Below are 16,058 nucleotides of genomic sequence, written 5' to 3'. Positions count from 1 at the left end.
ACACACTCAAACCTGGCACCTACTACCACACCCCATTCAAAGGCACTCAAATTGTTTGTCTTGCCCATTCACCTTCTGAACGGCACACGTACACAATCCAAGTCTCAGGGCTTAAAAATCGTTCTTTAACCTGTTTCCTCCCCTTCGTCTACACTGATTGAAGTGGATTTTAACAAGTGACATCAGTAAAGGATCATAGGTTTCACCTGGATTCATCTGGTCAGTCTATGCCATGTAAAGAGTAGGTGTTCCTAATGTTTTGTACACTCAGAGAAAAGGAAAGGTCAATTGTATGTAGCTGACAGGATGCTCTCAAATGTGCATCTGTAAAGGTTTGTGAGGGTTTTAGGTGACAAGCCACATTTCTTCAGTCTCCTGAGGTTGAAGAAGTGCTGTTGCGCCTTCTTCACCACACTGTCTGTGTGGGTGGACCATTTCAGTTTGTCTGTGATGTGTACGCCGAGGAACTTAACTTTCCACCATCTCCACTACTGTCCCATCGATGTGGATAGGGGGGTGCTCCCTCTGCTGTTTCCTGAATTCCACGATCATCTCCTTTGTTTTGTTGACGTTGAGTGAGAGGTTGTTTTCCTGACACCACACTCCGAGTGCCCTCACCACCTCCCTGTAGGCTGTCTAGTCATTGTTGGTAATCAAGCCCGCTACTGTCGTCTGCAAACTTGGTGACTGAGTTGGAGCCGTGCATGGCCACTTGGTCATGGGTGAACAGGGAGTACAGGAGGGGGCTGAGCATGCACCCTTGTGGGGCCCCAGTGTTGGGGATCTGCGAAGTGGAGTTGTTGTGTCCTACTTTCACCACCTGGGGGGCGGCCCATCAGAAAGTCCAGAACCCAATTACACAGGGCGGGGTTGAGAACCAGCACCTCAAGCTTAATGACGAGCTAGGAGGGTACTATGGTGTTGAATGCTGAGCTGTAGTCAATTAACAGCATTCTTACATACGTAGGTATTCCTCTTGTCCAGATGGGATAGAGTAGTGTGCAATGTGATGGCGATTGCATTGTCTGTGGACCTGTTTGGGCGGTATGCAAACTGAAGTGGGTCTAGGGTGGCAGGTAAGGTGGAGGTGATATGATCCTTAACTAGTCTCTCAAAGCACTTCATGATGACAGAAGTGAGTGCTACGGGTGAGATAGTCATTTAGTTCAGTTATCTTCGCCTTCTTAGGTACAGAAACAATGGTGGCCATCTTGAAGCATATGGGGACAGCATACTGGGATAGGGAGCGATTGAATATGTCCGTAAACCCACGAGCCAGCTGGTCTGCTCATGCTCTGAGGACGCGGCTAGGGATGCCTTCTGGGCCAGCAGCCTTGTGAAGGTTAACACGTTTAAATGTCTTACGTCGGCCACAGAGAAGGAGGAGGGGGGCCCGCAGTCCTTGGTAGCGGGCCACGTCGGTGGCACTGTATTATCCTCAAAGTGGACAAAGAAGGTGTTTAGTTTGTCTGGAAGCAAGACGTCGGTGTATGTGATGTGGCTGGTTTTCTTTTTGTAGTCCGTAATTGCCTGTAGACCCTGCCACATACGTCTCGTGTCTGAGCTATTGAATTTCGTCTCCACTTTGTCCCTATACCAACATTTCACTTGTTTGATTGCCTTGCAGAGGGAATAACTACAGTGTTTATATTCGGCCATATTCCCAGACATCTTTCCATGGTTGAATGCAGGGGTTCCTGCGTTCAGTTTGCGCGAATGTCACCATCTATCCACTGTTTCTGGTTAGGGTAGGTTTTAATAGTCACAGTGGGTACAATATCTCCAATGCACTTCCTTATAAAGAAGACAACTGTTGAATGTTTAGTTACAAACTGTTGAATGTTCAGCAACAAACTGTCAAAACATATCTGTGTTTGTGACCTTGAGGGTGAATGGTGATATCCTTATGGATTGTGTGATGGTGATGAGTGGGTCTGAGTGATCCATTGATTTATGCAGCAGGGTATTTGATGAAACCAAACTGATTATACTACTGTGAGTCTAGCCATCTTATCTAGCTCACTCTGATGAGCAATTACCTTCACTATATCTCATTCGTGTCTAATCCTCATTGTGGAATTGGACACCCCTTGAGGAGGAAATAGAGTTGATGAGAAGTAGTGCTACTTAGAGTTATTTACTTGGACAGTGGATAGTCCCCCCCATGTCTGGCTACTCTCTATCGGATTTGTGATGAGAATAGAGGAGAGTAGTTTAACACCGCTTGGAACACTCCCTCTGAAGTGATTTGTAGGCCTATCTCCTGTGTTACTGAAAGAAACACGGAGATGCGGTATGAACAAAGGTCTACTGTCTACAATTATACCAAACTCAGCAGGAGTATGATGTACTCGTGCAGTGGAAATACATCTGAGGAGAAATATCTCACCGTCCCACTCGGTTGGCCTATAGAGTGCATCAAAGGAAAGAGGGAAAAACAGAACAACAAACCCAGAGCTCACAGGATCGTATCCCCCTCCCCTCACCTTGGATATCGATTTGTTGTCTCTTTTCCATTTAGCAAGCATCCTCATACTCCTGCATAAACATCAGATAAACCCAGAGGAGTCATCTCCTGGACAGAATCAATAAGAGCAGGAGTCTTATTCACATTATAAACAACAGGACCTGCATACGCATATTGTAGGCAAGCACAGCCTGTCTGCATCAGTCTCACTGAAGGCTGCTCATCTCTTCATAGGGAAAGGTTTTAGGCATGGGATAGAATCAGAGGCATCTCCCTATCGGAAGCATGAACCCATGTGTGTAATAACATGATGTTGCAACTTGACAGGGGACTGTAGCAATATGTTATTCATGTTGAACTATACATTGAATGCAAATGGGTTTTCTATAAATAATGGGTGAAATTGGGATAACATTATCTAAACGGTTTGAAACAAAAATGAAAAGGATTTTTATGCACTTCCACATGTGTGCTCAGAGGAATAAAAGTTAATATATGCAAATTGGCCTATAACTCCATCTATACAACAACATAGGCCTAGGATGCCCCAATAGGTCCACGGATGATGCAATCATCATCGCACTGCAGATTGCCCTATCCCATCTATACAAGAGGAATACCTATGTAAGAATGCTGTTAATTGACTACAGCTCAACCTTCAATAACATAGTACCCTCCAAGCTCATCATTAAGCTTGGAGCCCTGGGTCCTGGATGTCCTGATGGGCTACCCCCCAGGTGGTGAAGGTAGGAAACAACACTTCCACTACGCTGACCCTCAACACAGGGGCCCCACAAGGGTGCGTGCTCAGCCCCCTCCTGTACAACCATGACTGCGGGCCACGCATGCCTCCAACTCAATCATGAAGTTTACAGACGACACAACATTGGTAGGCCTGATTACCAACAATGACGAGACAGCCTGCAGAGACGGTAGGGCCCTGGCGGAGTGACGCCAGGAAAGTAACCTCTCCCTCAACGTCAACAAAATGTTGGAGCTGATCGTGGACTTCAGGAGACCGCAGAGGGAGCATGCCTCCTCCACTGCGGGCCTGTCGATGTGGATGAATGTGAAAAGCTTCAAGTTCATCGGCGTACACATCACTGACAATCTAAAATGGTCCACCCACACAGACAGTGCGATGAAGAAGGCTCAACAGCGCGTCTTCAACCTCAGAAGGCTGGCCCCTAAGACCCTCACACACTTCACCGGCCAAACCCGGACGACACTGGGCCAATTGTGCGCCGCCCTACGGGACTCCCATTCACAGCTGGTTGTGATACAGACTGGATTCGAACCAGGGTGTCTGTAGTGACGCCTCAAGCACTGAGATGCAGTGCCTTAGATCGCTGCGCCACTCGGGAGGCCATCAGACTGTTAAATAGCCATCACAAGCCAGCCTCCACCAAGTACCCTGCCCTGAAGTTAGTCACTAGCCGGCTACCACCTGGTTACTCAAACCTGCACCTTAGAGGCTGCTGCCCTATATACATAGACATGGAATGCTGGTCAATTTAATAATGGAACACTGTTCACTTTAATAATGTTTACATACTGTTTTACTCATTTCATATGTATAATACTGTATTCTAGTCAAGGCCATCCTATTCAACTATTGCTGTACATATACTATTCTATCCTACCTATTCTACAGATATACTACATATTCTATTCATATACCGTCCATAATGTCTATACATCCCATCACATATATATATAGAATATATATATTTTGGTCTTAATATAAAAAGCATGCAAAGTGTCAAAGTATTCCATTACTAGTCTTGCTAACACCAGCCTCTCTATGTCACTGAATTGAGAGTCTGGAATAGCTGCTTTAATGTGTCAGCACGAAGCGACGATAATGAAGGGGATGTGCCCTCAGACTTCAAGGTGACACCCTTCCGGTTCCAGCCAGCCCTTCCAACATAAACAAACACACACAGTAGTAAGCTAGCACAAACCTTCGGAGTTCTTACATCTTTTGCCACTAACATCATGAATAGGTCGCAGAAATCCTCACACACGTTTTCAAAATACAGACATGTTTTGACAGTTTGTTGCTGAATATTCAACAGTTTGTAACGAAACATTCAACAGTTGTCTTCCTTCTCAATGGATGTCATGTAAAGTAACCCACTTCAGCTACATACAATTGACATGTACTTACACTGAGTGTACAAAACATTAGGAAAACAGTATGTTAGTATGGGTATTCGTCCACATTATGGCAAGAAGAGCTCAAATATGCAAAGAGAAACGACAGTCCATCATTACTTTAAGACCTGATGATCAGTCAATGCGGAAAATTTCAAGAACTTTGAACGTTTCTTCTAGTGCAGTCGCAAAAACCATCAAGCGCTATGATGAAACTGCCTCTCATGAGGACTGCAACAGGAAGGAAGACCCAGAGTTACCTCTGCCGCAGAAGACAAGTTCATTACAATTACCAGCTTCAGAAATTGCAGCCCAAATAAATGCTTCACAGAGTTCAAGTAACAGACACATCTCAACATCACCTGCTCAGGTGAGACTGAGTGAATCAGGCCTTCATTGTATAATTGCTGCAAAGAAACCACTCTTTAAGGACACCAATAAGAAGAAGAGACTTGCTTGGGCCAAGAAACACGAGCAATGGACATTAGACCAGTGGAAATGGCTATTTGACCAAGGAGGAGTGTGATGGAGTGTTGCATCAGAAGACCTGGCCTCCACAATCACCCGACCTCAACCCAATTGAGATGGTTTGGGATGAGTTGGACCACAGAGTGAAGGAAAAGCAGCCAACAAGTGCTCAGCATATGTGGGAACTCCAAGACTACTGGAAAAGCATTCCAGGTGAAGCTGGTTGAGAGAATGCCAAGAGTGTGCAAAGCTGTCATCAAGGCAAAGGGTGGCTACTTTGAAGAATCAATTTCTTTGTTAACCGCTCAACACAGAATAGCAGCAAGTGCACACTCCATCGAATTGTTTGGAGAAAATATTTAGGAGAAAATATTTATATTTTATTCAGCTTTGTTCAATTGTATTCTTCATACTATAAAATAATGCCACAGAAATATAAGCAAATCTTGTCTGCTAAATGAACTAGTGTAGCCCACAGCCATTTGGCACAACCACATCAGGACCTACATAAGGACAACTCAGAGTATGCTATTCTTTTAATCTGAAATAGAATACATTTTCTTCATATCATGCTTCTTTAGACCTGTCTAAAATAAAGAATGGATTTATTGTGAAGGTGTGGGCTATATTACATGGATTTATTAAACTATTTAAAATGGCTTTGTTGGCTATGTGTGGAAGCCAGGAGATGCTAAATGTATTTACGTTAATTAATTAACGGTCAATTACCATGAGACCGACAGATATTTGCTTGACAATCACAGTCGGGACGGAATTTCGTGACTGCCACAGCCCTAATTGTAACTATATGTATTTTACTTTAATTTTAGAATAAATGTTTTTTGATGACTTTTCTTTTGGCCATATGGCAACTACCCATGTACTGTATGTAGAATTATATTATAGTGCTTTGGTCTATTGAAGTGTAAATCGGTGCCAATAGATGTCATGGATGAAACTAGGTTGTTATGTTGTTTTCTGTCCCTTGTGAAGCACCTTTCTCCTGATTTGGTGACATTGTCCCAGTGAAATTATGAGATGGATAGGATAGATATGGACAACATGACAATTAAATAGGAAATTATGGGAACTGTATGGTCAGTCTTCATTAACACTCAAAGTATTCAAACTGCTTCCTGACACATGGCCATCGGCACTTATTTTATAATCCAATGTGGATCGCGTTTTATCATACTTAGTGCAAACCATGGGTGAGAATTATTTGCTATTCGGCTCCAGTCTTATATCTTGCTATTGTCAGAGGGGTTTTAAACTGACCTGGAAATCATGGGTAACAAATTACAGCATTGACATGGTTCATCAATCTGTTTTATTATAAGCACTTTGTAAAGCCTGGGCCCTGTCCCTAGAAAGAGCTGTAATGCACTATACATGAAAAAGCCATAAGACATATGTAGGCTATCTAATGAATTAAATGTCTTCTTCCCTGTATAGCCAGATCTCCTTTGATTAAAACTTTATTTGTAACATATCACATTGACATGCAGATTGTGGCTCAAGGCGGTAATGGTTGCTATGTGGTGCAGTTCTAGCACATACCTTTACTGAAGTGACAGAGCAGATGTGAGAGACTGAATGGTAATCCAGCAGGATAAAGGCTGGGCCCTGCAACGCTTGATAAGTGAATCCTCCAGGACTCATTTTTATCAGTGGTCCTTCTCTCATTAGATATGTTTGTCCCTCAGTCCCTTTCCTTGATCACCACAAAAAGGCTGTCTCTAGCCTTGTTGTTCTGATCCTGAGCAGAGTGGGTAACAGTTCCGGTCAATAAATTCTAACCAAATGAGTCCCCAGCCCAATGAAAATCTGGCCCTTGTCAACAATATTTCATCTGATAGCCACCCAGGGAGAGGTGAGAGAGGTTGATGTAACTTGTTTGTTCAGATGTGCTCATGCATGCATGGTTGGAGGGGCACTGAATGTGCCTGCAATGGAATCTGTGGACACATCTGACTCATCAGTCATGCACTGGCCATTTCCATGCACCATTAGTCATGGTACATACACAGCCTGTGTACTGCGTGCCAGACGGACAGGTTCGCTTGTGTTCTCTGTTAACATAATCCTCCATCCATCCCACAATCCAACAGCTCTTTGTACTCCACAGCAGTTCCACCCGAGCTCAGTATTATCTCTCTGCTTCTCCATGCCAATCTGAATCTGCCATTTACAGTGTTGTTGGTCCATCGTCCAGGCCCTCTAGGGGCTTGTTGAATGGCATTTCTCCCTGTAAAAAAAATGAGAGACTGGGAGGACATGTTGATTCCTCCCTTTGCTGCTGCAGCATCTGGGTGATAGAGAAAGTCTGCAGTAAATGGCTCTGTGTGGCCTTGCCACCGCTGGCACGCTGGTCGCTGGCTGCAGCTATAATCACACTGTTGGTCTAAATCTTCCGTCAGACATGGAGGCTCCTGCCAGCTCCCAGCTCCAATTGAGGCAGTGACCTGCTGCGGCAGCAGATGTTGAAGAAATGATAAGTGAGGTTTCTGTAGACTCTTTCCCATCCATGTTGTGTAATACTGACACTCTGAACATTAAGGCACCTGCTTGGCCAACAAGGATGTGAGGGGTGAAAACTTTGATGGACATAGGAAGTATATTTGAATTCTTATGGATCTCTTCAGGTCCATCCTGCCAGGTGCATGTTTCCTTTTTTCCTAAACCTTTATAATGAATACTGATGTAGAAATACACGGCGCATATCCCTATTTAAAAAAAGGTGTCTAACATTGGATATTCAATAGGCGCAAATGCATCTCATCCCACAATAACAGCTACCGCAACAGATCCATGTAAGTGCTAGGATGTCAAAGCACAGCTAATTGATTTAAATCATCCCTTCACGTTTGTGCAATTATCTAATTGCTGAGTTGTATGTATCTGGTGGCATTGTTTTAGGGGATGCAGCTGGTAAATGGTTATGTGACTGTGACTGTGATTTGGCCAGTGTGTCTGAGGCTAGATTGGCTGAAAAGGATTTGTCCATACCATTGATTTGATTTCTTCTATAGTGAACTGTTGGCAAGCTCTCTTGTGAAAGAGAACATTAACTGAGCTGCTAGCTGCCTGCGTCCTGGTTAATGGATTGAATTACATTGCTTATTCATACTCTCATGGGTCAAATATCTGATGTGGACTGTTGTTTAAAATTTTGTCAATATATCACTGAAAACATAATATAAACCAACCTATTATCCCCGTTTGACATGGGCACTCTGATGCCTGTATAAAAAAAACACACATGCGTAGGGGACAACACATGCTGTGTTAATATGGGTTATTATCTTCAAGCAGTGGTGTATGTGAGTGAGAGGATCCACCAGAAGTACTTGAAGCCCATCTTGCAAGTTACATTTTCCAATAAAAAATAGAATACCCACCCCTTGTAGATGGCAATGCACCAAAAATAAAGTTTATTCTCCCTACAAAATGTGTGAAGCACATGCACTAGTAAGCAACGCCCCCTCAAGTGTCGGAGGCCAGGACTTTGCATTTGACGTTGCACCAGGAGAAGACTCTGGAGCTGACTGGAGACATCATCTGGAGAAGAAACCAGTTCTACAAACAAGTACTGTAGCTATTACTCCTTGGCCTGAAGTACTAGAATAAATACACAATTATTGGCCCGAATGTAATTGTCTCCTTTATATGTATACATGATTTTTGGGGTAAAAGGCATGATTGTAGAAGTATCTAGTCTATTGCTTAATTAAGAAAGTAGGCTTCACCTCCATGATACATCTATAGACATTAGCTAGTGCTAGCTAATGTGATCTAGCTAACATGAGATAGCTAGCTAACATGCATTGTTTCTGACAGATGCCACGATCCTGCTTGCTTTACACCTGACAGATATTTAGCTACCATAGCTAGGTAGTTTATAAAAATTGCGGTTTAGTGCATTAAAATGCAGCTAGCTGTGTGCAGTCCAGCAGTATGAATTAGATTATATCTAAACAAGCTCCTACGCCTGCCCTGTGTGGCAGGGGCTACAGTCCATTACGGATTACAAAGGAAGACCCAGATGTGATCTGCCCAACGATGCCTCTCTTCCAGATGAACTCAATGCATTTTCTGCATGAAAACGTGAGGGCCCCCACCAACCAAGAGGACTTGGTGATCACGCTTTCCGAGGCCAAAAGTGAGTAACGTCTTTAATCAGGTCAACCCTCGCAAGGCCGGGCGGCTGGACGGTATTCCAGGGCGTATTCTCAGAGCATGTGTAGATCAGTTGGAAGGCATATTTGCAATCATTTTCAACCTCTCCTTGTCCCAGTCTGTAATCCCCACATGTTTTACGATGATGTTTTACCATCATTCCTGTTCCCAAGAACTCTAAGGCTTCATGCCACAATGACTACCGCCCTGTAGCACTCACATCTGTAATCAACTCCATCATCCCAAACACCCTAGAAAACTCCATACATAGACAACACAATCTCAATTGCACTCCACACTGCCATCACTCACCTAGATAAGAGGAATACCTATGTGAGAGTGCTGTTCATTTACTACAGCTTAGCATTCAACACCATTGTTCCTTCAAAGCTCGTCACCAAGCTTAGGAACCTGGGACTGAACACCTCCCCTCTGCAACTGGATCCTGGACTTCCTGACGGGCCGACCCCAGGTGGTGAGGGTAGGCAGCACCACCTCCTCCACGTTGACCCTTAACACGGGGGCAACACAGGGGTGTGTGCTTAGTCCCCTCCTGTACTCCCTGTTCACACACAGCTGCGTGGCCACGCACAACTTCAACAACATCATCAATTGATTACCTGCGACGATGAGACAACCTACAGGGAGGAAGTCAGTGACCTGGCAGTGTGGTGCCAGGACAGCAACCTCTCCCTCAACGTCAGTAAGACTAAGGAGCTGATTGTGGACTACAGGAAATGGGGGGGCGAGCACGCCCTCATCCATATTGATGGAGCTGCAGTGGAGCGGGTCGAGATCACTAAGGACTTAAAATGGTCCACTCACCCGCTCACAGACAGCGCCTCTCTTCCCCCTCAGGAAGTTGAAAAGGTTTGGCATGGGCCCTCAAATCCTCAAAAAATTCAACAGCTGCACTATTAAAAACATCTTGACTGGCTGCATCACTGCTTTGTATGGCAACAGCACCACCATTGATCACATGGCGCTACAGAGGGTGGTGCAGACAACCCAGTACATCACTGGGGCCGAGCTCCCTGCCATTCAGGACCTCTATATCAGGCGGTGTGAAAGGAAGGCCTGGAAAATCATTAAAGACTCCAGCTACCCAAGTCATAGACTGTTCTCTCTGCTTCCACACGGCAAGCGGAAGGAAGTCTGACACCAACAGGCTCCTACAGGAAAAAAGAAATGCACACCTAGTTAGGCCAGGCGCTGGCTAGCGGAGTGGAAAACTTGAAAATAAAGGAGAGCAGCACACTCTAAGAGCTCAAATGCAAAAATGTAATGTCCAACGTTTCAACAGGCAAGCTGTCTTCACTTTGACGAAGACAACCAACAGGCTCCTAAACAGCTTCTATCCCCAAGCCAGAATACTGCTAAATAGCTAACAGAATGGCTACACAAACTAGTATTATCTTTTATTATCTCTGCACACTCACAGGACTCTACACACTCCAGTATCCCTGCACATTGTAAATATGGTATTGGAACTGACCCTGTAAATAGCTTCTTACTTACTTGTGTTCTTCTTATTTTTATTTATCATGTGTTTTTGTTCTACCTTATGTTATTTTTAGTACTACATTGATATTGATTTCTGCATTGTTGGGTTTGGAGCTGGCAAGAAAGGCATTTCACTGTACTTGTGCACATGATATTAAAACAATTTACAATGTCGGATTGGAAAAGAAGTGACATCAGATTGATACATATATGCACTACTAATTGTTTGGAGTTTAAAAAAATGGAACATGGCCTTTAACATCCATTATTTAAGGGCTAATATAACCACAGATCAAAATATCAATACTTTTTGGTCTAAATTAGACTGTTGAATGAAGAATAATTGCTTTACTTGGAATCCTGTGGCATTGCTCTCGGCCCTGTTGAAACATACAGTTTATTAGACATAAAGAAAGGTATGATATCTCTAACAAAAGGAAAGGAAAGATTTATCAAACCTTACCGAGATGAAAAAATTATTTCAGGAAATTGTTGTTGTTTTGAAATGAACTTGAATACAGCTTTATAATATGTATCCTTCCTGTCTTTGTGTTGATTTACAAGCAATTACATATTGATTTACTCAATAAGAGGCAGAATCTTAACATTTGTACATGCTGTCCATGGCCATCATGACATGATGATCAGATGTACCCAATTGTTTATTGTTCACATATAGTATATCGATCATTTAGTCTAATATCAGAAAGTACACCAAAAACACTTGTTTTCTTGTTCCTGGATGTTCAAATGAACATTATACTCCAGCCTGAGGCTTTCTATGTCCTTGCTCAGTACTCAGGAACCTCTGCAATATGAGCCAGTCACTCCACTGCAGAATTTCTCTCTCTCTCTCTCTCTCTCTCTCTCTCTCTCTCTCTCTCTCTCTCTCTCTCTCTCTCTCTCTCTCTCTCTCTCTCTCTCTCTCGCTCTCCACTTTCAAGCAGCAAAATTGTTCTGAGAGCGAGGAGTGGAAGGACCTGCAGAGAGGGAGGAGGGGGAGGAGAGAAAGGTAGGTCATAAAGCACTCATAGACTGTGGGGCTCTGGTCTGGGCAGAGAGAGGCTAAAAGCTTGCCACAACACTCAGTGCCTCAGCTGTCATCTTCTCTTTCACAACCCATTTATTGTGTCCAGGAAGAAAAACGAATAGGTACAGAGGGTCATGGAACCCACTGTCCACAGAAGCAAACTATGATGCTGTCACAGAGAGTTATAAAATACAGGTTGAGATGAGAAGCAAGCTGAGAGAAAGGATAATTGAAGATAGATATGGCTTGTCTTAAGCTATTGTTCTTGGTGCCTGTTATTTAAATGCATATATTAGGAAACGTTACAGCTGATGTCAAATCTTGGGATCTTTGCTGTACAGGGTATTCTTTCGTGTTGTACACATTAGCCTCTGAGCTATATAACCTGTGGATCAGTCTATTAGTCTAGCATCATTGAGCTGGGTGTGGTGAGAGAGACACTGATCTGAAGGTGTGATGGGGGATTGTGCTTTCAGTGATCCTAACACATCTGTTGACTATGTTCCACCTTTAGTGATCCTAGCTACTTTGTCCCTTAGGGCCACCGTAACAAACGCATATGTTGGGTGAAATGTATGGTGATGGGGTGTAGTGCATTTAGTGATCCTAACACATCCTGCTGGGAGAAAATTATGTTTTCCTAGAGAGGATTTCCTGCTGAGCCCAGCCCTCTGCTCTGTAATCAATCAGGATGAAAGCTAATTTATCACCCCCTTAAACACAGCGGATTGACACACCACCAGATTGACATGCACCCAATACTTTTATTGAAACTAATGATGCCCCCCCCCCCCCATTATGGCTGACTTCCATTCATTTTAAGGCCCTGTATCAATACCATGAGACCACCCATGGGACCATATCAGAGACTTAAACAGATGATGAGATTTGTGGCAGTACCGTCATAGAATCAACTAAGGAATGTGACTGGCAAAAACAATTTTTCTCCTCATTTGGGAAAGTGACACAAGCATAACATCTCACTGTGTGTACCATATGGACTCTCAGATGTTCTTCATCTTTCTTATGCGCCTTGAGAGAATAAAAAACAGGATGGATCAGTCTTTTAAATATTGAAGTTTTGTGTTTGGACGTTTTCAGTATGCTACTTTTCCTTTTACTGTGTCATTTTGGTTGGAAGCATCAAGGGATTGGACCCACATCTAACCCCGCTTTTATTTCGCTGTGAAATATGAAACATAAAATGCTGCGGGGACATAAATAAATCAAACAAAAGCCTTTTACTGCTAATTTCCCACTCGCTGTAAAGCGCTATAATCACCACGCCTGGAAATACTGCATCTATAGCCGCAGCAGATTTGCCTGTCTAGTAGATTGTATTTTAATCACATAATGTAACATTGTAGGCATATGACATGTATAACTGCTTACACAGGCCTGTGAGTGTGAATACCCTCATACATTTAATCACATCCCATTTTATAAGTAGTTGATTGTTACCCACCATAATTGTTTGATCTATTCCATGTTCATCTGACCAGGCACAGTGTTTGTTAATGTTATGCTAATTTTGCCTCAATGTACATGAAGCCAGAGTGACAGTCTTTGACTTCTTCCAGGAATGCCCTTGTGGATTTCTATAGTGGAAAAACATAAAGAAATTAGTATATTTCAGCTAGTCTTTAATACAGTTCACGTAAGGTGCAGCCATTGAGCGAGCCACATTATGTAGGTCAACCTATTCAAAAGGGACCAGGTAGGCCTATCGACATACAATTAATTCCGTCTTGACCAGTGCAGGTCATTGACACCTAAACCCAAACTGGAAAGTCAAAACATTTAGTATACCCTGATGTTCTTTCCTCCAAACAAATAAAGAGAAGGTTGATTTTGACCCAACTGGAACTCAGGTGAAACTAGGGCATGATGAAGTCTGAAAAAAACAATTTGAAAGAATATAAAGTCTGGAAATGACAACGTATATGAAGTCTGTGAGAAGAGCAAGAGAAAGCATTGACAAATGTGCCAAATACATACGTTTGTTTTTAAACCAAACATTTTGACGGAATTTATTGATGGGTCTTAACATTGAACATTGATCTATACCCTGTGTTTACTTTTACAGTATATCCTACTGGTTTATATTACAACTTCCTTAAACATTACCAAAAAGCGTTCCACAAAGCAACACAATAATAACCGTATCTCACTGATGGGCGGTATTGCATCTAAGACGTTAAATCCTCTCTCAGAAGGACATCTTTGCTATGGTTCATTCAAACTAATCCTGTTAATGAGATATTGTTGCATCATGAATGGTGACTGAGACAATCCCATCTTCAGGATAAAGCTCAGCTCACACATCTCCTAATTTCCTCTGGGTCAAAATAAGGGATGTGTGCGTTTGTGCGTGCCTAAGTGTGTGAACGAAACGAGGGTTTAGATTCCATTAAACTGATTCCCTTAAACTGATTAATGCATATCTTGCATATTTTCTCTGTAATGTAGGTGAGGAATAATGGAGGGTTTTGCTTTGTATGTTTCACTATAAATATAGCCAAATCATGATACCACTTCTATATACAGTATGAAGTCATGGAGATGACAGCTTATAAAATATGCACTAGTTTGATCAGGGGAATTAGGAAGCTGAGATGTAGATGCACTAAACCGTGAGGTGAGTGTATTACATAATGCTCTCTATAGATAGGCCAATAAGCACATTTAGCAGCATCCTTCCCTTTTACCATCTCTCTGGCAGTCAATGTTCCTGCTCTTTTTGCATGCATGGCTGCACTATCCCTAAAAACACTCCTATTGAGCGTAACTGACCATGATACAAGTTTGGCATAAAAATGTGTGGGCTAGAGGGTCACCTGCTTAGTGTGTATGGAGAAAATGATTTATTTTGAACAGTTTGTTGAAGACGTCAGATCAAAACTCACCGGACAGATATGCTAAAGTCAGATTTTTCATGGTATTTCAACACTAGAGGTCTGCCTAAATGAGTCTATGGAGAATGGTTTAGGATCCTTCAGTTGGAAAATCTCAGCATACTGTTAAGACCACAATGTAGACTAGAAAGCGGTTTGGTTACAGAGTGAGTACAGATGTTTTAACTAATAGGAAGATTACTGGTGAAAGTGGAAAGCCTTGCCTTCAAGATTGTGGCAGAGAGTAAAACTCCTCAATAGAAGTTCCCAGGCCATGTGAACAGGATGGATCTACCCAAATTAGCAAATCAAGCAAATCAAAAAGTAATTTGTGTCAAAAGGGATAATCATGAAAAAGGCCCTCTGACATACAACAAGGTCTTTTTCCAAATAACCCATATATCACATGTAATCAGTGAACCCAGTTGATTATTTCTGAGCTATCCCAAAATCCTTTGGTAATAGTCAGGTGTGCCCACCTTAAACTGGGAGATGGGAGTCTGAGGCTAACTTATCCATCAAGGACAGAGCTCAGAGGACGAATCACAGAGTACGCATGCATGGGTGGTGATAATAGGCGATATGGAGCAGACCAAACTGAAGACACTGAAGTGAATCAGTCGGATCATAATGTTATCTGCCAATAACTCTGAAAATATAATTATAGGTAAAATAGATCAATCTCATCCTATCCCAGCACCCTTTGAGGATCACTAGTTACACATCCCGACTCATATTAGAAGAGTTAGAAAAATGATGGCAATTTACTCCGACACATCTTTCAAGAGATAAAAGCCCCAGTAATGATGACATCAAAGGATGTCTGTCATTTATTTAATATTGCAGTTGGCTGGTTTTTATTCATAATATGACATCTGAAAATAGTGTAAAATGAGTAACGGTGAGCCTGAACCAAACTATAGCTATACATAATTTCAATCAAGATTATGACTGAGGAAAATGTGACATTATGGTGGTGTAATACATTATACAATGTATCTATTGGAAGGCTTGAGAACATACTGAAGGGCTAAAGCGGATCTCAGATTATGTCTATATTTAATTTCTTTGAACAGTCTACCTGGGAATTCAGTGCCATCCAGTTATTGACTTCAAATCGTAACTTCTACGGAAATCCATTGTATCTAGAACTTGAAAGTACATACTTTTCATTTGTATGCAAATGTTTTAAATGTAAGCCTGGATTCAATCAGATCGAGCGTTAACTAGCGTTGGCCGACATCCACATAGCTGATCTTTTGGCGGAGTTAGAGGTGTAACTGATGTATGAGCTAACATATAGGTGAGTGTGGCTGCTCTTGTGTGTCACTAACCACTCCCTTCCTTATTATCCCTACTC

Source organism: Salvelinus namaycush, chromosome 13 (genome assembly GCF_016432855.1).
Source record: "Salvelinus namaycush isolate Seneca chromosome 13, SaNama_1.0, whole genome shotgun sequence".
Classification (NCBI taxonomy): Eukaryota; Metazoa; Chordata; class Actinopteri; order Salmoniformes; family Salmonidae; genus Salvelinus; species Salvelinus namaycush.
This window is presented reverse-complemented; position numbering follows the sequence as displayed.